The sequence below is a fragment of the Drosophila serrata genome, unplaced genomic scaffold (genome assembly GCF_035046125.1).
Source record: "Drosophila serrata isolate PLE 108 unplaced genomic scaffold, ASM3504612v1 contig_85, whole genome shotgun sequence".
Classification (NCBI taxonomy): domain Eukaryota; kingdom Metazoa; phylum Arthropoda; class Insecta; order Diptera; family Drosophilidae; genus Drosophila; species Drosophila serrata.
In genome coordinates this window covers 83,057-109,923 of record NW_028256983.1, presented here as the reverse complement: position 1 = coordinate 109,923, position 26,867 = coordinate 83,057, and the positions used below count along the sequence as shown (strand labels likewise).

Genomic DNA, 26,867 nt, shown 5'->3' with positions numbered 1-26,867 from the left:
TGGGTTGTATCTTCAGTTTATATATTTACTTGCTTGGACAATTTTCTACAGCGCCTGGAAAAAGTTAAGTGGATTGCTAATACGGAAATTACGTATTCTATATTAGAACGTAACATGATAAGTGGAATGGAAAAGTTTAACTCTATGATAAAAGGCGCCCGTATTGCCATTAGCAGCCAATCATATGACCCACTAAATTATCGAATTGAGACGTTTGATATTGATTTTGACAAATTTTTTAAAGAAGTTGAGGAAGCTGAGGTTGGAATGCAACAGTTTGTTAAATTTCTTTCCACTGAATGTCTCACAGCGGAATCAGTAATGTTGGTTCTTAAGCGTTTCGAAGCTTTAAATTTGGAGTGCTTATGTCTAGATCGTCGATACCTAGAAGTTGCTGAAATTTTAGAAAAGGAAATGTTTCTTTTAAAAGATGTGTATAATGAGGAAAGGGGTAATCCTTTTATTCCTCGAAACCTTCCTCCCGTTGCTGGTCGAATAGTCTGGATCCGATCAATTTTTAAAAAAATTAATGTGCCAATGCAAGCACTTAAGTCCCGTCACTGCGTACTTGCTCATAAGAAAGCCCAACGTACAGTTCGTTATTACAATTACATGAATGGAATCATCTGTCATTACGAGATGGCTTATCATAAAGCTTGGTTTGATTACGTTGAAGAAGTTCGTTGTCTGCTAAACGCTCCTATTATGACTGTAAACAAGGATGAGGCAATATATAATGTTAATTTGGATCGTGCTATATTACAATTAATCTCAGAGACAGAGTGGATGTGGAAACTAAATTTAGAAGTACCTAATATGGCTGCAACCGTGGCTTACTGCAAAGATCGTTTATTAGGACCTGCAACATCCTTAAATGCAACTTTGCAACGCTTTGATAAACTGCGTTCCTCTCTTACACCTGTCTTCATAAACATAATGCGATTTCGCTTACAAGAAGTATCTATTATGTTAAAGCCATCTTTGTCAACGGTCACTTGGATATCTGAAAGTCTTGAAGATTATGTGGAGAAGGCTTGTGAGGTAAGATATCGGAATAAATCAACTTTTCTATCCTTAGAAGAATTATTTGTTCATTTGTTTTTTTTTGTACGAAATGTCCGTTTATGAGCCAATCGGAACCATATAGTTTTTCGCGAACTAGTGATAATTGATTTCTTGAAATTGGAAATGGGTGTTTACATGACTACCCAAGCAAAAAAATATCTAAAGCCTTAATTTCAAATTTTTAAGTTTTTTGTTCTTATACTCTTGTAAATATTATTCTCCAAGCAAGCTGCTGTCGAATTGATATTTTCTTGGTTTGTTACGCATATAGATACATCAGAGAATGTGCATTAAATTGGCTATTTTTAGTAGAGGAGAAAAATATATACATACTTGTATATTATGACTATCCGACTGCTGTAGAGCAGAAGGTATGAACGAACACTAATTTCCTTATCAGCGTGTAGTCATGTACATTTGTCCTTTCGGCTGTCGGCTCTCAGTTGTTGACAGTTTCATCAAAATGAAACATTGCGGACAGTATTTTAAATAATCTTGTGTAGGGAGGCGATCCTGCCGCTAAAGATCCTTGCAGTTTAAAATAGCTCCCGCAACGCAGGCGGAGAAAATTTAGTCCATAGAGGTTAAAAATAGAAGTCGTGGGCGTCGTGGGGCTCGCTTCAATGCGTCAGCTTTATTTCGCTGCATACATAAGGGCCGCGCATTAGACCGATAAGCTAAGCTTCTGGTGCGAGAGCGGGCCCGAGAAGTGGAGCGCGAACTAGCCGTCCCTCACTGAGGGACGATCAAGAATACCGAAGAGAGGAGGAGCGGGATCACGTCGATTTGCTTGTTGCACAGTGCGGAAATGCAAGAGCGGCTGACACAGTCGGACTTTGCTTCATGCGGTGAGCGATTCGAGACAGAAAACGGTGTTGAGCAGGGATGGCCTTATACATGGTTTCCAGTTCAGCAAAGTGGCAAGCACGGCATTCCATACCAGAATCGAACGCTGTTCCTTTCAACTCAGGACTCGGTGCTGAGGTATTTCCCTTTTGGGATATATTCAAAACGAAGTCCGACGACAAAAAAAATCCTCCGCAATTATTTTACATTGTGATTTTCAAACTATCTAGAATTCCTCTAAATGAATATTGAAAATATAAAGAGAATAGAATCCTATTAATCTGAACTTAGCATTATATTTTCAAGAGTCTGAGTACTTTTAATGTAGTAAATTTGTGTTACCATATTCAACCACAGGTTTTAATTCATTTTGATATTGTTGGTCAATCTTTAAGTGAAACAAACATTTTTAAAAGAAAATTCATTGAATTAACAAATTAAAAAAATAATACACTGTAGTAAAATCATTTTCAAGCATGCTCACAAAAATTTGTTTATAATATAAGACCAACTGGGGATTAATGTTTAACAGTCCGCCACGCAGACAGCTAAAATTGTGTCGGCAATATACACACATGTGCATATCGGGTATGAGAGGGACAAGAACTGTGGTTAAATAAGAACAAATTTATAGTACATAAAAAGTACACAAACTCTCGAAAATATAATACTAAGTTTATATTAATAGGATTGTATTCCCTAGATATTTTCCGATTTTCATATAGGGGAATAATAAATAATAATAATAATAATAATAATAATAGTAATAATAATAATAAAACTAATAATAATAATAATAATAATAATAATAATAATAATAATAATAATAATAACCAGAAAGAAAGCTAACTTCGGCACGCCGAAGTTTATATAACCTTGCAGATAGAACTTCGATGACTTCCTGGATGCCTTCCATACAATATAAAATATATATAATAATGTTAAAAAACAATGAAGTAATACCTGCTCTCATTTCATTCACATATACATATCATAGTTTCAGTTTTACATTCACAGATTTTCATTTTTGCTCCACATCTAATGATCGTTTGTATGGCACCTATGTGATATAGTCGTCCGATTTTCATAAAATTTGCAACAAAATTTAAGACTGATATAAAATGGCTATATTTCAAATTTGATGAAAATCTGCTGAAAACTTAAAACGTTATAATTTTTACTTGTATTCATTTTTTGGTCGTTCGTGATATAGTAGTCCGGTTTTTTTTTATAACTTTACACACAATTTAGATTAAAATAAAATGATATTTGATGAAAATCTGGTGAAAACTGAATAAGTTATACTCTTTAATTTTATTAACTTCTTTTATTTCTTATAAAATGGCTATGTATCAAATTTGATAAAAATCTGTTGAAAACTGAAAATGTTATACTTTTTAATTGAATTAATTTCTCGATCGTTCCTATAGAAGCTATATGATAGAGTCGTCCAATTTTCATAAAATTTTACACAAAATTGTAGATTAATACAAAATGGCTATATCTCAAATTTGATCAAATTCTGTTGAAAACTAAAAATGTTATAATTTTTTTTGTAAAAATTTTCCGATCATTCCTATGGCAGCTATATGATATAGTCGTCCGATCCGGCCCGTTCCGACATATATATGACTGAGAGTATATAGAAGGCTAACTACAAAGTTTCATTCAGATAGTTCAAAACTGAGAGACTAGTTTGCGTAGAAACGGACAGACGGACAGACGGACATGGCTAGATCGACTCGGCTGTTGATCCTGATCAAGAATATATACTTTATATAGTCGGAGGTGCCTCCTTCACTGCGTTGCAAACTTCTGACTGAAATTATAATACCCTGCAAGGGTATAATAATAATAAATAATATATGATATAGTCGTCCGATCCGGCCCGTTCGGACATATATACGAGTGAAGGTATATAGAAGACTACAAAGTTTCATTCAGATAGATTAAAAACTGAGACTAGTCTACGTAGAAACGGATATACGGACATGGCTAGATCAAAACTGTAATGTCTTTGGTTAGCGCGACTCAGCTGTTGACTCTTATATGATATAGATTATACTTTATACTTTATATGGTCGGAGGGTACTAGTTCACTGCGTTGCAAACTTCTGACTGAAGATTTAATAATTTTCGTATAGACCAAAAAAAAACTTATTTTAAATGCTTTATATAAATAGGTTGGTTGGAAGGGGGGGGACGCAGTTATAACAAACAAATAGGTTTCACGAAGCACTTATGAACATACTTCACACAAATGCACAAAACAAGTGAGTTTTAATTAATTTCAAAAAGTAAATTAAATACCTAGAGCAGCTCAAAGAAGCTGGGGTCGGAAAATTTTTTTTTTGAAATTTGAAAGCTGGAATCGTTTGCCCATCGTTTGCCCATGTTTGCCCACCTTTTACTTTTTTTTGCCCACGTCCATTTTTGAAAATATTCGACTTTGAAAATTTTCATCATTTTTCGAAAAACCAAAAGTTGACTTTTTTCAAAATTTTTTTTTGGAAATCGCAATAACATCGTTTGCCCACGTTTGCCCACCATTTAGAATTTTGAAAAACTTCAAGTTTAGAAAATTTTCAAAATTGTACTGGGAAATTTTGAATTTTAAAATTTTGAAAACTGGAATCGTTTGCCCATTCGTTGCCCATGTTTGCCCACCCTTTACTTTTTTTTGACCACGTCCAGTTTTGAAAATATTCAACTTTGAAAATTTTTCAAAATTATAACGTTTGCCCACCCTCTAAAACTAAATATTTTTAACAAAAAACGTTTGCCCACCCTCTAAAACTAAATATTTTTAACAAAAAAACGATTGCCCACCTCTTCAAACTAAATTAAATCGTTTGCCCACCTCTTAAAACTAAATAAAATCGTTTGCCCACCCTTTAAAATTAAAAAATATCGTTTGCCCACCCCTTAATTTTAAGTATTTATATTAAAAAACGTTTGCCCATGTCTTAAAATTAAATATTATCGTTTGCCCACCCCTTAATTTTAAGTATTTGTATTAAAAAACGTTTGCCCATGTCTTAAAATTAAATATTATCGTTTGCCCACCCCTTAATTTTAAGTATTTATATTAAAAATCGTTTGCCCATGTCTTAAAATTAAATATTATCGTTTGCCTACCCCTTAATTTTAAGTATTTATATTAAAAAACGTTTGCCCAACTCTGAATATTAAATAAAATCACTTAATGTGTTATGTTTACAATTGATAAATCCGTAATATCGGTTGCAGAAAGTACTTGTTACGAAAAAAAAAAAACAAATATTACAAAATTATTATAAAATCTGGTTTGGAAATGGTTCAAATTGCTACGTTATAAAAATTCTACTAAAAATGTTACAATTTAATTTTTCCGTTTTTTAATTTTGCATAAAACATACCAGCTATGCACTATGGTCCAGAAGTCAATTTTTTTGGCATAAATTCAAAAAATAGAGTTACAGACCTAAAACTTTGCACATTATGATTTTTCAGAAAGACAATAATGTAAAAAAACTTTTGAGTCTGTGAGACCACGCCCTCTATTGCCTCCCATACGAACCGATTCGTAGTATTATAATTAGAAATTGAGTATGATGCTGAATTCAGACAATATACTTACATTTATATATATCTGTACATATTTATATGTTATGTATGGGTTTTGTCTTAAACATTATATTCTTCTTCTTCTTCTAGTATTATTGAGCTGCCTTCGTTCAAGTCGTCATCCGAATCACAATCAGATTGCAATTCCTTTTCAAATGGGATGTTGTTCTCGGTTGACGGCAGCTCCAGAAGGCTTAATACTTCTTTGGGAATAGCTTTTTTTGTGTTTTTTAGTTCTCTTTCCCTTAAACAGACACTAGATAGTAACGGATCCGAGGAATCGATCGCCCTGTGGAAAATGTCAGTCATAGTATTGATTCGGCTATTTTTCCTTGCGTGTGAGAGTCGGTCTTTTTTATAGATTTTATTGCGGGCTTCTGAAGCATTTTCGCCTAAGCATCCTAGTGGAACTAACGTTGAATTATTTATTTGAAAACCGTGGACTAATATTTTGTGAATCATTGGTGACATGGGGTACCACGGGTATTTATGCATATATAGGCAAAACGTTTTCTTACAAAAAGTTTGAAATTTGTCAGAGTTTATATAAAAGTTACATGAAACTGCTATTAATATAACGTGAAAATTATTTAAAAGGGTTTTGTCAAAGCCGGTTATGGGTGATATTTGTTCAATATTTGCAAAAGCTCTTCTTGCTGTATTACCGTCATTGCTGTTCCCGCTACCATTTTGCTTTGGCACGCTTACTCGTAGGCCCATATCATATCATTCAACATTTTTTTTCCTGGTATTCCATTTTGGTAGTAATTTTTTTAATAATTGATTTTTAATATTGATTTCTAATTTTTTATCATCTTCGACGTGGTAATGGCTCATTTTCTCATAAATGCAATCTAACACAGATGATATTTTGCGATTATTGCTGAGCCAAATATCGAAGAGATCGCTATGGCGAAATTCGAACGTCGCTAAATATTGCGGAATTGTGTGAAAAGGGGGACGAACGGGGAAAAGTTGTTAATTACCGATAAAGAACGACATATTTTAGTACAAACTGAAGTAATTAGTTTTTGTCAGCAGCCGTCAGGTCGTTAGATTTTTTCCACGAAAAACATGATCGCAACCGAGAGTCGTCTGGGAAGACTTCATGTGGCGCCTCTGCCTGCGTATGCCAGACCATACAAAATGTGGGACTACCTGAGGCAAGGACTTGCTGGCGCCATGTATAAAGATGGGAATATCTGCATATTAGAATACAGGGATCTATATATGTAAATACTACTAAATAATAGACGTAAAGGCGCCACATGAAGTCTTCCCAGACGACTCTCGGTTGCGATCATTGATGCGTGAAACTTTGTAAGAAATATTCCACTGAAATTTTAGCGTCAGATAGGCGGTAGAAATCATAAAGTTTCGGGATCACAATTCTGCAACAACGACTTATATCGTATGGCCGCCACTCTGTCTGCAACATGTTTGAGGCAGTAGTGTTTTTTTGTCCTGGCACCTGTCGTTAGATGTTTTTCGGCCATAGCTGGTATGTTTTATGCAAAATTAAAAAACGGAAAAATTAAATTGTAACATTTTTAGTAGAATTTTTATAACGTAGCAATTTGAACCATTTCCAAACCAGATTTTATAATAATTTTGTAATATTTGTTTTTTTTTTTTCGTAACAAGTACTTTCTGCAACCGATATTACGGATTTATCAATTGTAAACATAACACATTAAGTGATTTTATTTAATATTCAGAGTTGGGCAAACGTTTTTTAATATAAATACTTAAAATTAAGGGGTAGGCAAACGATAATATTTAATTTTAAGACATGGGCAAACGATTTTTAATATAAATACTTAAAATTAAGGGGTGGGCAAACGATAATATTTAATTTTAAGACATGGGCAAACGTTTTTTAATACAAATACTTAAAATTAAGGGGTGGGCAAACGATAATATTTAATTTTAAGACATGGGCAAACGTTTTTTAATATAAATACTTAAAATTAAGGGGTGGGCAAACGATATTTTTTAATTTTAAAGGGTGGGCAAACGATTTTATTTAGTTTTAAGAGGTGGGCAAACGATTTAATTTAGTTTGAAGAGGTGGGCAATCGTTTTTTTGTTAAAAATATTTAGTTTTAGAGGGTGGGCAAACGTTTTTTGTTAAAAATATTTAGTTTTAGAGGGTGGGCAAACGTTATAATTTTGAAAAATTTTCAAAGTTGAATATTTTCAAAACTGGACGTGGTCAAAAAAAAGTAAAGGGTGGGCAAACATGGGCAACGAATGGGCAAACGATTCCAGTTTTCAAAATTTTAAAATTCAAAATTTCCCAGTACAATTTTGAAAATTTTCTAAACTTGAAGTTTTTCAAAATTCTAAATGGTGGGCAAACGTGGGCAAACGATGTTATTGCGATTTCCAAAAAAAAATTTTGAAAAAAGTCATCTTTTGGTTTTTCGAAAAATGATGAAAATTTTCAAAGTCGAATATTTTCAAAACTGGACGTGGGCAAAAAAAAGTAAAAGGTGGGCAAACATGGGCAAACGATGGGCAAACGATTCCAGCTTTCAAATTTCAAAAGAAAAATTTTTTCGACCCCAGCTTCTTTGAGCTACCTAGAGCTTCAAAACCCATTTTACCACACCAAACCGATTTTAAATGTGCTTTTATTTCAAAATATTTCACCAGAGCTCCCATGCACTGAACATTTTAGAGACAAAGTGTGTAAATTGAGTTGAAAATTTGTTTAATCAGTTTATTTTATTTTTGACCCATGGACAGAACACTGTGAAACGGAGCCTTAACGTAGAGACGCAAATGCATAGTTTTGATAGTTGTGGGTCTATCGACGAAGCTAGTTGCATGATCCAAATAAATGCCCGGAACCACGACTTTATTTGTAATAAATGCTTCCTCGCGATCTTCTATGCACTTTTCTAGGTCCTTACTATTTACATTATATGAGATAGCTTGTTTCCAGCCAGAGCTTGTAGAAGTCTCCAAAAAACGCTAATCGCTTTGTGTCTTTAACGTAGTTACATAAAAAGGTTCCAGAACAGACAGTAGATATTCTAGGATGTGATGTGAAGTGTTCTTTATAAACAATTTAAAATTAAAAACTCGTTTTTACATGTACATAGGAGGAGTTACATTTTGTCGAAACATCATCTATCGGCTGGGGTAGACCGGTTGTACAAATAGCAAGCCTAAAATACAGATAAAACAAGAAAGGAAGCTTACTTAGGCAGATTGTCATTACATCTTTAATAACATAATAAAATATAAATTATATATAATATTTATGTAGAAAAACTTTAAAGTAATGCCTACTTTTATTTAATTCACCTTTATGTATTATATTTACAGTTTTACATTTACGATCTAACGTTTAAGTTTCGGTGTTAATGTTATAAAAATCGGGAGACTATACCATCAAGGCGATGTTGTTGATGATTCATCGATGAATGTCCATACATAGGCATGCCCTAGACAGTCATCAACAATTAATCAATTATTCATCAACATTTATTAACAATTCATCAATAATTAATGGGTGATTTATCAAAAATTATATATTATCTATAATAATATATATTACTCCTAACTCGTTAAAAAACGCGATTATAAAAACCCTTCCCGCTTATTATTGAGAAAGGGAGAGTGCAAGAGAATGTACATACTGATTTTTAAGAATGAGAGCTCGAGTGAGTCGGGCTTGGCACGATTGCCGCTTAAGAGCGGCGGCTCGGTAGAAGTCCCAGTGGCACGTTGATGACTGTTGGTGACAGTGCACTATGGTCCAGCCACTTTTTTCGGCCATAAAAGCAGCGCATTCAATTTTTAGATTCTTAAATTATCTACATAGAGGGCAGGGAAAACGCCATTGTCGTTTAAATAAAAAAAAATAACCCTCATGTTGCAAAACGAATGTATGGTCGTAAGGCATCTTATAGACTCTAATGTCTTTGATTTTACCCTATTAGATTTAGATATTTGTCAGAAAGTAATTTGTCCGAGGTAATCTAAATCTAAAAGACTAAATTAAGTTAATGTGGGTAGTCAGCTGGGTCGCCAGAGTGGCTGCAGAATGTTGGGCGCAAAACATTGCAAATGCCGCCACCTGTCTAAGAGTCTCTGAAGTCGCTTAATAGCTTAAGGGGGTAGACCACCCTGAAGGCCCGAAAATTTGAGGGTTTTTCAAAAATTCATTTTGACAATACTGATTGAAAGAAATAAATATTTACGAATGGCAGAGGTATAGCCAGTCAAAAAAGGAATTTTTTTTAGGGAATGGTCGGATGGTGTACGTGCTGAACACCACATTTATTATCTGAAATTCAAAAACTTCTTTATAATTTATATAAGTATGGCTATAGCATGGCGTAGCCATTTTTGGGGAAAAATTTTTTTTGAGCAAATGGGAGGACTTTGAAAAAATATAATTTTTGATTTTAAAATTTATAACTTTATAACGAAAAATCATATCAATTATCTATCTTTCATGCCATAGAGGACGTTATAGAGAAGCTGTGTAAATGCTGTGTAAATTTGAAGAGAATCGGTGCAGCAGTTCTTGAGAAATCATGTACACCGTTTTAAAAAACGTAGTTTTGAGAAAAACGGAAAAGAAGATAAGGTTTACCGGCAGCGCTCACTCCTAATGGATGTAGAATCCACAAGTAATGTGATATTTTTGTCTTAAAATGACCGTAAGAATATCGGCATCAAGTAAAAAAATCCGATTTTGATTTTGGATTTTGGTTTTTCTGAGCGACTGACAGTGCGCTTCGTCTTTTTGTTTGGCATGAGCGCAAATCATGTCAATTTTTGGGGTTAAAGTACAGTTTGAATATTGCAGTACACCCTATTCGAATCTGTTGCATCCCAAAGTGCAAAATATTACCTTGACAATAAAACATTTTTTTCAAGAACAAAAGTTTAAATTAGCCAAAACCGGCCCAGTTGAACGCCTCCACGGGATCAATCCTCTGGTAACTCCGCCAGCTTGTGGATTGATCTCCTGATATTTTTATACCCTTGCAGGGTATTATAATTTCAGTCAGAAGTTTACAACACAGTGAAGGAGGCACCTCCGACCATATAAAGTATATATATATTCTTGATCATGATCAACAGCCGAGTCGATCTAGCCATCTAGCAACGCAGTGAGCGTTGCAAACTTCTGACTGAAATTATAATACCATGCAAGGGTTTAAAAATTATAACTTTTCCAGTTTTCAACAGATTTTTATCAAATTTGAGATATAGCAATTTTATGTTACTTAACAATTTTTTAAAAAAATTGTACGAAACTCGAACTACCATACAATACAGCTGCCATAGAAACGATCAAGAAATTAATACAATTAAAAATTATAATTTTTCCAGTTTCCAGATTTTTATCAAATTTGAGATATAGCAGTACTATATCCTATTGCTCCCATAGGATCGAGCGAGAAATTAATACAATTAAAAATTATAACTATTTTAGTTTTCAACAGATTTTGATCAAATTTAACATATAGCCATTTTTTATTATACCCTTGCAGGGTATTATAATTTCAGTCAGAAGTTTTCAACGCAGTGAAGGAGGCACCTCCGACTATATAAAGTATATATATACTTGATCAGAATTAACAGCCGAGTCGATCTTGCCATGTCCGTCTGACCTTCTGTCCGTCTGTCCCTTTCTACGCAAACTAGTCTCTCAGTTTTTAAGCTATCCAAATGAAACTTTGTATTTAGTCTTCTATACACTCTTACTCGTATATATGTCGGAACGGGCCAGATCGGACGACTATATCATTTAGCTGCCATAGGAATGATCGGAAAATTTTTACAAAAAAAATTAGAACATTTTCAGTTTTCAGCAGTATTTAATCAAATTTGAGATATAGCTAATTTATATTATTCTACAATTTTGTGTACAATTTTATGTAAATCGGACTACTATGTCACATAGCTGCCATAGGAACGATCAAAAAATTAATACAATTAAAAATTATAAAGTTTTCATTTTTCAGCAGATTTTCATTAAATTTGAGATATAGCCATTTTATATCAGTGTTAACTTTTGTGTCAAATTTTATAAATATCGGAGGACTATATCACATTGGTGCCATACAAACGATCGTTAGATGTGGATCGAAAATACAAATCTGTGAATGTAAAACTGCAATGAAAGCAGGTATTACTTCATTGTTTTTTAACATAAATATATATAATTTTTATTGTATGGATTCCTAGTCATCGAAGTTCTATCTGCAAGTGTATATAAACTTCCGCGTGCCGAAGTTAGCTTCCTTTCTTGTTAAACTTACTTTCTCAAAATTATTCAATTGCATTGTTTTGAAACCCTATGTCTTAAACTATGTTTCATACCCATAAGTGCAACCTAAACAATATTTATTGACCGAATTGGCAATATTTTGATGTATGGTCTTGGTAATTTCTGGTTTCTTATTTTCCATTGCCCTCACGATGCGGATATATTCGGCTTGCTCAGCAGTCATTGCCTGAAGTATTTTTACCATCTCGCATCATTTAATTAAATCATGTTCCATGCATTAGGGTTTTTAGTTGAATGACCTACCAAGTTCAAGTATTTGCACAATTGTTGCCACTCTTTGGTAATGACAACCCTGAAAAACCATCATTGTCTAGTCCTGGGTTTTATTCTTGCATCTTATCCTATAGGCCATATTTTCTAAACTTTTATTAGGCATTGTGTATCTTTTAGAGATCTGCAACGAATAATAATACTTGGGCTTCATCTTCCGGTTTCGGAGAAACTAAAAGTGCAATAACTCTTTTTTGGAGCGATGCTTGATAAGTAAGGATCAGAAGAATCCAAAGCACGGGGTAATACGTCGGTTAAATTGTTCACTCGGCTATTTTGCATGGCATGCAAAATACTAACGCACTTGTAATATTAGATGCGAGCCTCAGATGAAAGAGAAAATTTCTTAAACTTATTAGAGCAAACGCCATATTAGAATGATAAAACATTCAAAATGATATATAGTTTGTCTAAAAGCTCTTCATCCAGTTCTTATATTGAGGCAAATATTTTTGGTATTTGATTTATTTGATAATGGTATCGGCTCTTTCAATGAAAGTAGTTGCCTTAATTTTAAACTGTCAGGACTATTTATTGCCGTATTTAAAATGTGAGTAATATCTGTATTTTTTGCCTTCTTAACAGACATAACAGCTTCCTTTGCAAGTTTGGAAGCAAACTTTCTTTTATGCCGTAAGCTTCCTTCGTCATAAGAGACCTGAGGTTGCCCACCAAGATTACGATTACAATCCTCTTTTGAACAAAATATTAGCTCCGATGCAAGCCAGCTAGTATTTTCTTCTTTGAAGCGACGAATATTTCTGTTCAGCAGTCTCTTAACTTGAACAATAAAGTTTTTTATTTTGTTTTTAATCCTCTCCAAATCGTTTTCCGGTAAATCATTTGGAATTACTTCGACTCAAACCCAGTTTAGTATTGACAAAAGGTGTCCTTGCCGTATTATCATCATTGGTATTGCCGCTTCTATTCTGCTTTGGCATGCTTATCTTTCCGTTTGCTCATTTCAATCTTATCATCACCCTTTATATGCCATCTCTTAAATTCAATTTTATTTTCAAAAAACCCTACATGCTATGGACTTATTCCATACTGCAGAGCTTCAAGCTTGGGAACAAAAAGGTTAGAATGTAAAACTGTTTTTTCTAATATTTTTGCTGGAGTGGCATAGATTGGACAACATTGGGTAGATTTATTCGTAATTTTGTACTTATAAGATGATAAAAAAATTGATTGATAAAAATTGTCCGGGTTAGAGAACAATATCCTATAGCTCTTTTAGCAACGATAGAAAATTTTTGAAATTCATAAAACTTAGGTTACATATAAATAATGCAATTTTAACTACATTTTATTGAAATTGGATAACTAATTCCTATAGTTTTTATTAAAAGAATCGAAGTATTGCGTTGTTTTTGTTTATAATTGCAGGAAAAACTGATTATAAAAACTAATTACGATATTTAATTTTGTTTTGACATTCCATAAATTATTGTATTTTTATCAGTTTGCTTTAATATAAAGACAGTGTTAAAACTTTTTAATTGCCATTTTCAGACATAATGTTGTGATCTTTTAATGGAAATTCCAAGAAATGTGGTCAAAGGTGACATCACAATAATTAATATTAATAAGTATTGTATTGCCTACAAATTCCAATAGGTCTAGAGGTGGGACTAGGTGGGACTCCCTTTGTATAGCTTTTTTAAAATAGGATTTCAATGAAAATCTACATATTTTTGAAGGAATATTTTAACATCAAACAAAGATAAGAGAACCACATGAAACAATTCCTGTTACAAAACAAGTAGTTCAAACATCACTGATTCAATAAAAAAAAAAATTGTTTCAGTTCGGCATGTTTTTTCCGAGTTTTCGTTATTGTTATTTTTTACTCAATTTCATTCTACCCGTTGACCTGCGTCATACAGCAGACTTTAAAGGCTCGCCCCCGAGAGTGGCGCGACCTATGAACATTTTAGACGTTCCACGTTGATGGTCACTCTATTTCTAATCCATCGGGACCAAGATCTCTTTATTTTAAAAACTTAATAAAAAAAAGGTTTTGGCAAAGAAAAGCGGACCATAGTGCTCTCTGGTGGTGAGTGAGGCCAGTTGACGAGTTACCGAAAGTCGACAGATAAAAAGAGATGACGACATAGACTCAACTTGAGAGAGCAAGGTTGAGCATAATTATAGATGTCTAGTTAGTTTATTTTGCTAACGAAATTGAGCGGAACTCGCTGTGCTGTTGCATAAAATACAAAAGTTGTATGACAATGGATGAAAATCCAGTTTCCGACAAATATATATTCTAGATCAGCATAAATAGCCGAGACGATGTAGCCATGTTCTGTCTGTCTGTTTCTACGAAAACTAGTCTCTCAGTTTTGAATGATAAAATTTTGTAGTTAGTCTTCAATATACTCTCACTCGTCTAAAAGTCTGAACTGTGCCAGATCTACAGACTATATCATATAGCTGCAATATGAAAGATCGGATAATTTGTTTTCAACTAATTTTTATCAAAGAACAAACATGTAATATACCCTGTTTATGGGGAAGACAACAAATTTGCCACCCTTGAGCAATAACTACGAACGCACGAATAGGTCGATTATATGCTGTATTTTATTTTTGTTTTCTCTCTGGTCGGAGCTGCAACTACCGATCGAATGCTTAGTTTTTAACATATATATCAAAACGCTTACAATGTAGCTTAGCATAAAGATAAGGCGACAGAAGAAGAAGAGATAGATAAATAGATAACGAAAGAGAAAAGCTAAGAGCGCAGCAGGTGCAGCCATACACCCATGCGCGCACAATTAGGCGCTAGCGGTCTGCTCCGAACATACTCCCCCCGTTGGAAGAGGTACTGTTTCAACTATATCGGCATCGTGGGGCAGAACGGCTTGATACGCATTTGCGATTTTGTGGCCTCCAATTGGCCAACAACTTTTCCGAAATGGGGTCAAGAAGGCAGCTGGCCTTCCTACGGCAGCAAGTGTGCCACCATCAAAATGATTCCTAGGATCCTTGACGACGGCAGCTGAGACAGACTGAGGAGTTGACGCACTCGGCAGCCCTCCAGACACGATCCAACCAAGTTTGGTGTTCTGAAGGGTTGGCAACGCGCTACCCAAAAAAATTTGTCCCGTAGCCATTATTTTGAAAAAGAGTCCAGCACCAATTATAAGATCAATCCGCTCTGACCGATTAAAATGAGGATCAGCGATACTGTCAGTCACAACCGCGGAGAATGAGGCACGATAGCTTGCATCCTGGGATTGCGCTACAATGTCGACTGCCGTATCAGCATTCAAAGAGGATGCCCCAATCCCAGCGACTAGGGTATGCGACTTTCTACAATTCAAATTAAGGTGATTCGCTAGACGAGACGTTATGAAGTTTAGTTGAGAAGCCGAGTCTAAGAATGCTCGGCAAGGCACAAATTCTCCAGCCTTGTTTCTCAAATATATGATCGCGGTTGGAAGCAACACGTAATCAACAGGCAAAATATCTGTGGGGCTTGGTGGAGGGTTCGATGAATGTGAACATGATACTAATGCTGATGAAGATGATGTTGATGGCTGAGAGTTGGGAAGTGGACTGGATGATATTGATGAGGCTGAGGTGGATGGTACGGATGGGTCCTGATTGATATGCAATAATGAATGGTGCTTCATAGGACAATATCTGCAGTGCGTTGACTTGCATTGCTGCAAGCTATGCCCCTTACGCAAACAATTGAGACACAGGTGCAACTTCTTTGCTTCTTTGTATCTAAGATTTGGACTCAAATTTAAAAATCGCGAGCATTTTGCCAAATAATGATCCCTAGCGTCACAAAATATACATAAAGGGGGATTTGAGTTATCTAAAGCAATTAACGCGTTTGAACTATATCTGTGCAGGTTTTTTCCCACCTGCTGGCCTGGTGTTTGCGTTACCAAGGCTTGATCCAAATTTTCCATCATCCTACACCTCCTTTGCAAGAACGACTCCATAGAATCCCACGTAGCTAGGTTGTTGATGGACAAATCCTCCTCCCATTTTTCCCGCGTCCTCTGATCGAGCTTCCGTGCGACGATGTGAATCAGCAATCCGTCCAAGATTTGTTGCGTAGTGGCCAGGGTACGGATTGCTCGCAGATGCGAATTCATGCAATCGCTTAACTCCCGTAGACCCTTGGCTGATCCCTTCTCGACACCTTTTAACCCAAATATTGCCTGTACGTGTGCCTGAAAATGTAGAACTTTATTATCAAATCGATTTTTGAGTAAGTCCAAAGCCTTTGTATAATTGGCATTCGAGGGCTCAAGCGAACGTATGGTCTCTAGAGCCACACCACCTAAACTTGACCTTAGATATTGTAATTTTTATACCCTTGCAGGGTATTATAATTTCAGTCAGAAGTTTGCAACGCAGTGAAGGAGGCACCTCCGACCATATAAAGTATATATATTCTTGATCAGGATCAACAGCCGAGTCGATCTAGCCATGTCCGTCTGTCCGTCTGTCCGTCTGTCCGTCTGTCCTTCTGTCCTTCTGTCCGTCTGTCCGTCTGTCCGTTTCTACGCAAACTAGTCTCTCAGTTTTGAAGCTATCTGAATGAAACTTTGTAGTTAGCCTTCTATATACTCTCACTCGTATATATGTCGGAACGGGCCGGATCGGACGACTATATCATATAGCTGCCATAGGAATGATCGGAAAATTTTTACAAAAAAAATTTTAACATTTTCAGTTTTCAATAGAATTGGATCAAATTTGAGATATAGCCATTTTACTATACTCTACAATTTTGTATAAAATTTTATGAAAATCGGGCTACTATATCATATAGCTCCCATAGGAACGATCGAGAAATTAATAAAATTAAAAATTATAACTTTTTCAGTTTTCAACAGATTTTCATCAAATTTGAGGTGTAGCCATTTTATATTAGTCTTAAATTTTGTGGCAAATTTCATAAAAATCGGACGACTATATCATATAGGTGCCATACAAACGATCGTTTGATGAAGAGGAAAAATGCAAATCTGTGAATGTAAAACTGCAAATATAATATGTATAGGTGAATGAAATGAAAGCAGGTATTACTTCATTGTTTTTTAACACAAATATATTTAATTTATATGGTATGGATTCCTAGTCATAGAATTTCTATCTGCAAGGGTATATAAACTTCGGCGTGCCGAAGTTAGCTTCCTTTCTTGTTCAATATCACTTAGCTCTTCGTTGTTTCCGATGACTGTGCTGAACGTTGCAATAAAATCCGGCCAATCAGAGTAGGATCCATGGAACCGATCTATCTCCAAAATTGGCAACCGAGGCTTCCTAGATCGGAAAGAAAGATCCGGATGATTAAAATTGTCTATGGAAGTTGAATTTGCAGCGGTTGCAGCCGGCAATTGAGATTTGCGAAGCACCGCTAAACCTCGATTTATTTTCGCCTTTACAGCCATGAACGCCGTGGAGAACTCAATCCGATGGTCGCTTGCTATCTCCGAAAAGTCCAATTTTTCCAGCGAAGTCTGTGCGGAATCAAAGGCCAAATTTAATGAATTAATCCACTCCAGTCGCGCCAGTAAATCAGCTTCATCAAACTGATCTACCGTCTCCGGATTTATGAAATAATTCATCGAGCTCAATTGCCGCAAAAGGGATTGGGCCTTGGCTCGGTAAAAGTCCACGTCACTTGGCGGCTCATTTTGATGCTGAACCGAATTTTCCGTATTAGCCATCTTTATTTTCTCACGCGAAAAGATTTAATTAAGGGAAAATGTCTGACCGCTTCGGTATATAGGAACCCGTTTAGTTTTCACCGCGCAAATTTAGGTTAATCAGCGTCACCGATATGCACCGGAACCTCGACAATGTTGTTGTTGCAATTGTCTGCCTCGAAACAGCGGAGTTTTGGCACACGCACGTCTATGCTATATATGTATAAGTATATATATGTTCAATAGGCGCTATTAACGACGCTTAAGCGCGAGCCACCTTTCTCTACAATATTTGGCACAACACAGCTTTTGTTAAACAGCGCGATTAAACCGAAAATCAGCGGCCGGCTATATGCACTCAGCTTGTTATGTACAAGGTATGTGTGTATGTGAGTTTGCTTGTGTGCTTATAACCGAATGCCAGTAAGCGACAGCGAAGCAAAGCGATTTGTTTAAACGATATTAAACAACGAACACCGGGTTGAGGGCTCCGAACCAAAGAATCACGTCGGGGTCACCAAAATGTTTATGGGGAAGACAACAAATTTGCCACCCTTGAGCAATAACTACGAACGCACGAATAGGTCGATTATATGCTGTATTTTATTTTTGTTTTCTCTCTGGTCGGAGCTGCAACTACCGATCGAATGCTTAGTTTTTAACATATATATCAAAACGCTTACAATGTAGCTTAGCATAAAGATAAGGCGACAGAAGAAGAAGAGATAGATAAATAGATAACGAAAGAGAAAAGCTAAGAGCGCAGCAGGTGCAGCCATACACCCATGCGCGCACAATTAGGCGCTAGCGGTCTGCTCCGAACATACCCATTTTCTATTTTTCTGGAATTTCGATTTTAGTTTTATGAAAATCGGAAGACTATGTCTAGCTACCATACAAACGATCGTTTTATATAGAGGAAAGTGCAACACTATGAATGAAAAGCTGTACTGGTAAAACTGTAAATATAATATGTATGTGTCGCAGTGTGATTCCTAGTAAATGTAGCATTCTGGTAAATTGGGGATTCGGGGAATTCCCTGCTTCTGCCTTACTAGCTGATATTGAGCAAAAGCACGGCAGCAGAGGCAGAGACGCTCTGCTGCTGAGTGAGGTTCGATGGTAAGATACCAAGAGTCTTGAGTAAGACAGAGATGGCTGCATACGCTCGACTTGAGTGAGTTTATGACGCGAGCGCGTATGCTGAAATGGTCAGTTAGTGGAACTTGGGTATTCGAACCGATCGGAACTCGCTGTGCAGCTGCGTCAATTATCTTAAGTGTTAACATGGATAACATACCCTTGCCGCCGACCGACATACCCTTGCCGCCGACATCAGAAGTGGGATTGGCTCCGCCAAAAGAGGACAGCTCTAGTCTATATAGGGCAGCCTTAGAAGAACAAAATCGGAATTTAATGGAAATAATAAAATCCATGCAGGCACCAAGAGCACCGACAATAGACGGGAGAGCACTCCACGTCACTCTACCCAAGTTTTGCCCTGACACAGCTGGAGCAGATGCATCAGCTGGGTGTACTACAGTCGACTTAATTTTTGCGGATAATGCTCTCGAAGGCAGTACGCTTGTGATTGCGTTAAGCAAAGCATTAGAAGGCAGTGCATCGCAATGGCTGTCCCAAATATGCTTCGCTGGCATCACATGGCCGCAGTTTAAGGAACTCTTCATCCAACGTTTCGTGGGCATTGAGACAACTTCTGCCATACTGATGAACATTCTGAACGGACGTCCCAAAACTGGAGAGAGTTTCGCTGAGTACGGGAGTCGCATTGTCACCCTATTGCTCTCTAAGTAGAAGGCAAAGAATTTGGAGGAGATTGCGGTATCAGTAGCGTTAGCTCACATGGCTCAAATTGACAATAATTTGTTGCGTTGGCTGTTTACAACGAATGTGACGACTCGTAATGAGCTGCAGCAGCAGCTACAGGCTTACGCTTTCAAGAAGCGTATCAACGAGGAGAATGGATATTCGACGGGTCCGGATAAGAAGAAAACAAGAATGCAGTTGCAGGTGAAGTGCCATTTTTGTGGAAAGGCTGGCCACAAATATGCAGAATGCCGCTCTCGAATGGAGAAAGCATCAACCCCAACAGAAAGGAGTTATAGCGTGAGCAGCACGGCCGGAGTGAAGGATCGACCAAAAATTAAATGTTTTAAGTGCGATGAAAACGGACATGTGGCTTCTGTATGCCCGAAAAATCGTACTGGTGGAAACAACAAGAGCTACGAGAGGCGAGTTGACGTTTGTACCGTAGCTCCACCAAGTGGAACAATTACCTTATCCGGTGAGTCTATTCCATATTGTTTCGATTCTGGAGCCGAATGTTCACTGGTCAAGGAGAGTGTTGCGGATAAATTCACCGGAAAACGATTTAACAATATTGTAACTTTAAATGGCATAAGTAACGATTCAATTTGTAGCACATTGCAAGTTCTGAGTAATATTAATATTGAACAATATTGTTTAGAAGTTTTATTACATGTAGTTATGGACAAATATTTGAAGCATGACGTGTTGATTGGCCGTGAAGTTTTAGGCCTGGGCTTTGGTGTATCAATTGATGCAGATAAATTTTGCTTTTATAAGACAAAAAGAGTTAATGTTCTGAGCCTAGCGAAGTATGAAGAAATCATAAATTCTGACACCAATTTAAACGATTCCGATAAGATGATATTAAACAATATGTTGAGATGTCATTCTGATAGGTTTATTGACGGAATTCCAATGACTCGTGTGACGACAGGTCAATTAGAAATTATGCTAATAGATCCACAAAAGACTGTACAACGCCGACCTTATAGGCTTAGCGAAGATGAGAGGAAACACGTTCGGTGCAAAATTGATGAATTGCTTACATCAAAAATTATTCGTCCCAGCTGCTCACCATTTGCTAGTCCCATGATGCTGGTTAAGAAGAAAAATGGCACAGATCGTCTTTGTGTAGATTACCGCGTTTTAAACGACAATACAATTGCCGATAAATATCCTTTGCCTCTTATTTCGGATCAAATAGCTCGTCTTCGTGGTGCAAGGTACTTTTCGTGTATAGATATGGCAAGTGGATTTTACCAAATCCCTGTACACCCAGATTCAATTGAGCGAACGGCCTTCGTTACACCCGATGGACAGTACGAATTCTTAACCATGCCCTTTGGTCTGAAGAACGCACCTTCTGTGTTTCAGCGTGCAATAATAAAAGCCCTAGGTCCGTTGGCACACACATTCGCAATTGTTTACATTGACGATGTTATGGTAGTAGCTAAAACAAAAGATGAAGCGTTAGAACGACTAGAGATAGTGTTGGACACCTTAAGTAAAGCCGGATTTTCATTTAATATAACGAAATGTTCGTTTCTTAAAACTAAAATCGAATACCTTGGGTTTGAAATAACGAATGGAGAAGTTCGGCCAAATACACAAAAGATCAAGGCATTGATAGGGTTGCCACCTCCGGAAACTGTTACTCAATTACGACAGTTTATTGGTTTAGCTTCTTACTTTCGACAATTCATTCCAAAATTATCCGAAATATTAAAACCATTGTTTACGCTTACTTCGAAAAATAATGCTAATTTTGTCTGGTTGCCAGAACATGAACAAATACGTTTGAAAATAATAGGTGTATTAACACAGGCACCAGTATTAACTATATTTGATCCACAATATCCAATAGAATTGCACACAGATGCCAGCTCCATTGGTTACGGGGCGATATTGTTACATAAAATCGAAAATAAATCCTATGTAGTGGAGTATTATAGCAAATGTACTTCTCCGGCAGAAGCAAAATACCACTCGTACGAACTCGAGACTTTAGCAGTTGTCAATGCTATGAAGCATTTTAGGCATTATTTACAAGGTCGTAGATTTGTCGTTTACACTGATTGTAACTCTTTAAAGGCCAGTCGCACCAAAATGGAATTAACACCGAGAGTGCATAGATGGTGGGGGTTTTTACAGTCATTTGATTTCGATCTTGAATATAGAAAAGGGGAGCGAATGGCGCATGTCGATTTCCTTTCCCGAAATCCACTGTCAGAAGGAAATAATTGTGTGGATAAAATAATTGAGAAGCGTATTAATCTTACTGAAGTGACCGACAATTGGTTGGTGTCCGAACAGCAGCGCGATCCTGAAATAATCAATATTTCATCCAAATTACGCAATAACGAGTTACCGGAAAATTTAAATAAAACATTTGAATTAAGAAAGGGTATATTGCATAGGAAAATACAGAGGAATGGTAAAACAAGGTGCTTGCCGGTAATTCCAAGGGCGTTTAGGTGGGCAGTGATCAACCACGTACACGAATCTGTTATGCATTTGGGATGGGAAAAAACATTAGATAAGGTATATGGATATTACTGGTTCGAGAATATGACCAAGTATGTACGTAGATTTGTGGAAAATTGTATCACGTGCAAACTAGCAAAACCCACAAATGGAAAGGTCCAGGCAGAATTGCATCCAATTCCTAAGATAGAGATACCATGGCACACAGTACACATCGACATAACGGGTAAAATGAGTGGCAAGAACGACTTAAAAGAATATGTCATTGTTTTAATAGATGCATTCACCAAGTTCGTTTATTTTTACCACACATTGAATATAGACACCGAAAACTGTATTAAAGCTGTGAAATCGGTTGTGGCGCTATTTGGATTGCCAACTAGAATAATAGCGGATCAAGGTCGTTGTTTTGCTAGCTCAGGCTTTCGCAATTTCTGTTCCGCTCAAAAGATTCAGCTGCATTTGATCGCTACGGGAGCCAGTAGGGCAAATGGACAGGTTGAACGCGTGATGAGCACACTCAAGACAATGCTGACAGCAGTTGAAACGAGTCAGAGATCATGGCAGGAGGCATTGGCTGAAGTACAACTGGCCATGAATTGTACTGCAAATCGAGTCACCAAGTTTAGCGCTTTAGAGCTATTAATAGGAAAAGAAGCTAGGCCTTTTGGTTTATTGTCAATAAACGAAGAAGACAATGAAGTAGATAGAGAGCAGATTAGAATTCAAGCCAAGGAAAATATGGAAAATAATGCAAGATATGACAAACAAAGATTTGACAAAAATAAGGCAAAGATTAGGAAGCATAAAGTAGGTGATCATGTTTTGCTGAAAAACGAAGAACGGCATCAGACAAAGCTTGACCCCAAATTTAAAGGTCCATTTGAGGTGATCAAAGTCTTAGACGGCGATCGATATGAACTAAAATCATTAATTAATAAGCGAACGTATAAATATTCACATGAGTGGCTAAGAGCGCTACCAAGCAGACAAATAATTAACGAATTAAACGAAGAATTCGATGGCCACAGGGATGGCGATTCCCAGGAGGGGAACGAACTAAAAGACGACGTTAGTAAGCGTGCGCCTGTGTCCCAAGAGGGGAATTGAGGACCGCACCATAGCAGCTGTCTCACAGGGATGAGAAGTGTTATGGCGGGGGTCAAGGTGATTGGGTGTAAGTGTGGACACCAAATTAAATTGAGAAACTAAGAGACAAATCTAAGTATGTAAAATCTGAATTATTGGAAAATTCTGATTAGAATTAAATGATATGAATAAGATCATGAAGTTGAAAAAGTATTATGTTTGTAAACGAAAGGAAATTGTGTTTCCTAGATAAGAAAAATTGCCAGTTAATGCTTGTGTAAGCGGCTCTGTAAGTTTGTAAATTGTTAGAGAAAGTTATGTTATTAAAACTAAGAGATACCATAATTAAAAGAGTCTAGTATGTGACTTGGACATGGGTGGTGGATGTAGCACACGAGGACGTGTGATAAGTCAGGAAGGCCGTGTCGCAGTGTGATTCCTAGTAAATGTAGCATTCTGGTAAATTGGGGATTCGGGGAATTCCCTGCTTCTGCCTTACTAGCTGATATTGAGCAAAAACACGGCAGCAGAGGCAGAGACGCTCTGCTGCTGAGTGAGGTTCGATGGTAAGATACCAAGAGTCTTGAGTAAGACAGAGATGGCTGCATACGCTCGACTTGAGTGAGTTTATGACGTGAGCGCGTATGCTGAAATGGTCAGTTAGTGGAACTTGGGTATTCGAACCGATCGGAACTCGCTGTGCAGCTGCGTCAATTATCTTAAGTGTTAACATGGATAACATACCCTTGCCGCCGACCGACATACCCTTGCCGCCGACATATGTATAAGGTGAATGTAATGATTGTAATAAATTAACATTTTTATTTATGATCTTCTACCAAATATTTGTTTATTTTAGTATATCCACAATAAATTTTAAGTCAAAAAAGGTCGTCTTTTAAAGTTATAGAACGTTAAAAAAACACTCCGCTGGCTTTACTCACTTTACAATTGTAGAACTTTAACGAATTGATAGTTGCGTTTCAAGGTTGTTATTTCTTCATGACCCCCATAAGTAGTTAATAAGTTTAGTGACAATAGTGACCCAGTGGTTTAAAAGGCAAGTTTACACATAGTAAACCATGTCACAAAACAAATGTGACTCCTGTGGAGATGAGGAGACGTTTCTCAGCAAAAAATGTCATGTCAAGAAATCCTGACAGGACGAAAAGTTTCTTCCAAACCATTATCAATTTATACCGCGTTTATGATGTAGATGACAGCGATCAAAAAGAAAATCGGTTTACTCTTTGATTTGAAGCATAACATGTTCAGCGAGATGGCAAAACGGGAAACGGATTTGCCAGCAGAAGTTGCAAGATATCGTGCCGCCCAGTTGGAATGCCGCTGGACAAAGTAGTCAACATTGGCTGCAAGTGGAGACATCATTTGATCATGATTATAGTTCATACCAATATAAATTTGCATAAAATAATCAAAAACCCATTACACTTTAGCGGACACACCGAATTCGAACTTATTAACGTGACGGTACCTTAAATATACTAAAAGAACGAATTTGTGTAGTGTTGTATTGAAATTATATTGATCTGAAAAATAACATATAAGCATAACAACATAATTTACTCTGTATTAAGAGAGAAGAGGGAAATTTCCATACTCCGTTTGAGAAACTCTTCATTGCACTATCATTAAGTATGGGTATCGGATATTGATTCAGTTCAATTATAGTGATTAAACAATAAAGTACTAAGCACTGTGTACTTCTTCTTGAATAATCCGTACACCACTTGATTACTATCAATAGTTTCTATGGCAACTAGGACAGTTTGTTGGATTCCAAGAGCAGAATAAGGAAAAGCTTAATAGGAACAGCTATTCATTATTAAGTTCTTATACTAGATAAAGGTTGACCAAAGTGTTTGTATTGTATTAAATTGTATTCGAACACAGTACGATAGACTAAAAGATGCCTTTACGAAGTGGAAAGGTTTTAAATCTAAATTGGATTTGAATTAGAGCTGTCGCGAAAATCGACTAAATTCTAAATGAGATATTAAGCGAAGCTAGTTCTTGAACGAGTTCAAGCGATATTGTAGGGATAAATATTGCTATCTACTTATATTCTTTGAACTCCCGTATTAATCCGCTATTGCTGAAACATTTTTTAAGCGATTGCCAGTAAAAACATTGCCTTGCTTTAACTCAATATTATCGCATCGGTTTTTGTAGACACTCTGACATTAGGCTAATATACCAGTTTTCATATGCGGTTCTCAAAGCGTTAAAACACGTACACTATTTTCAGTGGTGCACTTGAATATTAGTTCTCCGAAACATTTTTTTATTAAAATTCTTCCCAGCATATTACAAATCTTGTAGAAATTCTGAAACATATGATGAATATGTACAATTTTATCAAAATGTGCCGCACTGTTTAATAAAGTGTTAACCTATAATTAACTTATGAATAATAATATTTTTTTTAATAGAAAATAAAAGAAGTGGAGATATTTTTTAAAACAGTTTTGGACATTGAAGAGCTGCGTGTTTTGCAAGAAATGTATAGTATATCGGAATTTCTATATATTTATATTCCAGATGAGCCTGTTTCTTCATATGAATTTTTAGAAGAAAGCAATAAATTACGGTCCGAAATAGGTAACAAATACTTAAATAACGAAAAAAATAAAACAAAACATTAATAACTATATCGATAAGCTTATACATTTTTTTAAAAATGTGTCGTATAATTTAATTAATATTTGTTGCTTTAGTTGTAAAAATGGGTTTCTTTTCTTACACAGAGCGTGTATTGGAAAAGAAATCAGTTTGTATGGAACGTGCTGTTATTGATATAATAAACATGTTTGTCGATTTGCTTGACTTTGAGCCAACGGATTCAAAAGGTCGACGAGTTTTTCAGCTGCCACCAGAAAAACTTAATGACACAAATTGGCGCACTGAAGGATTTTTGCCTATTGACAAATGGGATTTCATACAATTTCACAAAATATATCGTACCATATATCTTGCTCCAGAGGACGTGTTAAAGACTCTTCAGTTTCGTAACTATGAAAATATACGCTATGAACTTCATCATTTGCGTAATGATTGCATGGATTTGTTTTCCTATTATAACTCGAAAATAATTTTGGCACTGGTAGCTGGGTCTAAGCGATCTTTAGATTTTGTTCGCCAAAATATACTCAGGTGAGTAAAACTTAATTTATTTATACAACATTTTATTTAATATATATATTGTACGTAGTGTGATATTTTAAGGTATATACAAATATATTGTAATTTTATGGTTTGGCCTATGCTTTCAGCTGTACTTATTACTTAATTTATTTGACTTTTGACCATGACTTCTCTGCGAAGTTTTGACCAACACTAAATAGGATTTTTCTAACAAAGGTTAATAAATTTAGATTAAATTGAGCGCTGCTGTTCACGCGAAAACTTATGTATTCGTAGTGCTTGATATATAAAACATAAAATAATAAGTGGTGTCTCTGATGAGCAGAAAATTAACAATTTAAATTTATATTAAGCATGTCTTATATCATACATGGGCACAAAAAATAACTAACTGAGCCAGACAATAATATTAACTTGCAAGCAAAAAACATGTTTTTTGTTTTTGTGTTCTCTAGGAAGCACGCTGTCGAATGACTTGCAGGTTTAAAATAAAAACACATATATTTAGT

At 36.1% G+C, this 26,867-nt stretch overlaps 1 long non-coding RNA gene across 1 annotated transcript; it reads left to right on the top strand.

The window, feature by feature from the left end:
• On the top strand, positions 1–26,368 carry LOC147644835 (uncharacterized). The gene is made up of 3 exons (XR_015273263.1): positions 1–1,041; positions 25,647–25,815; positions 25,962–26,368. It is a non-coding gene; the product is annotated as an uncharacterized LOC147644835 (long non-coding RNA).
• Positions 26,369–26,867: the final 499 nt, after the last annotated feature.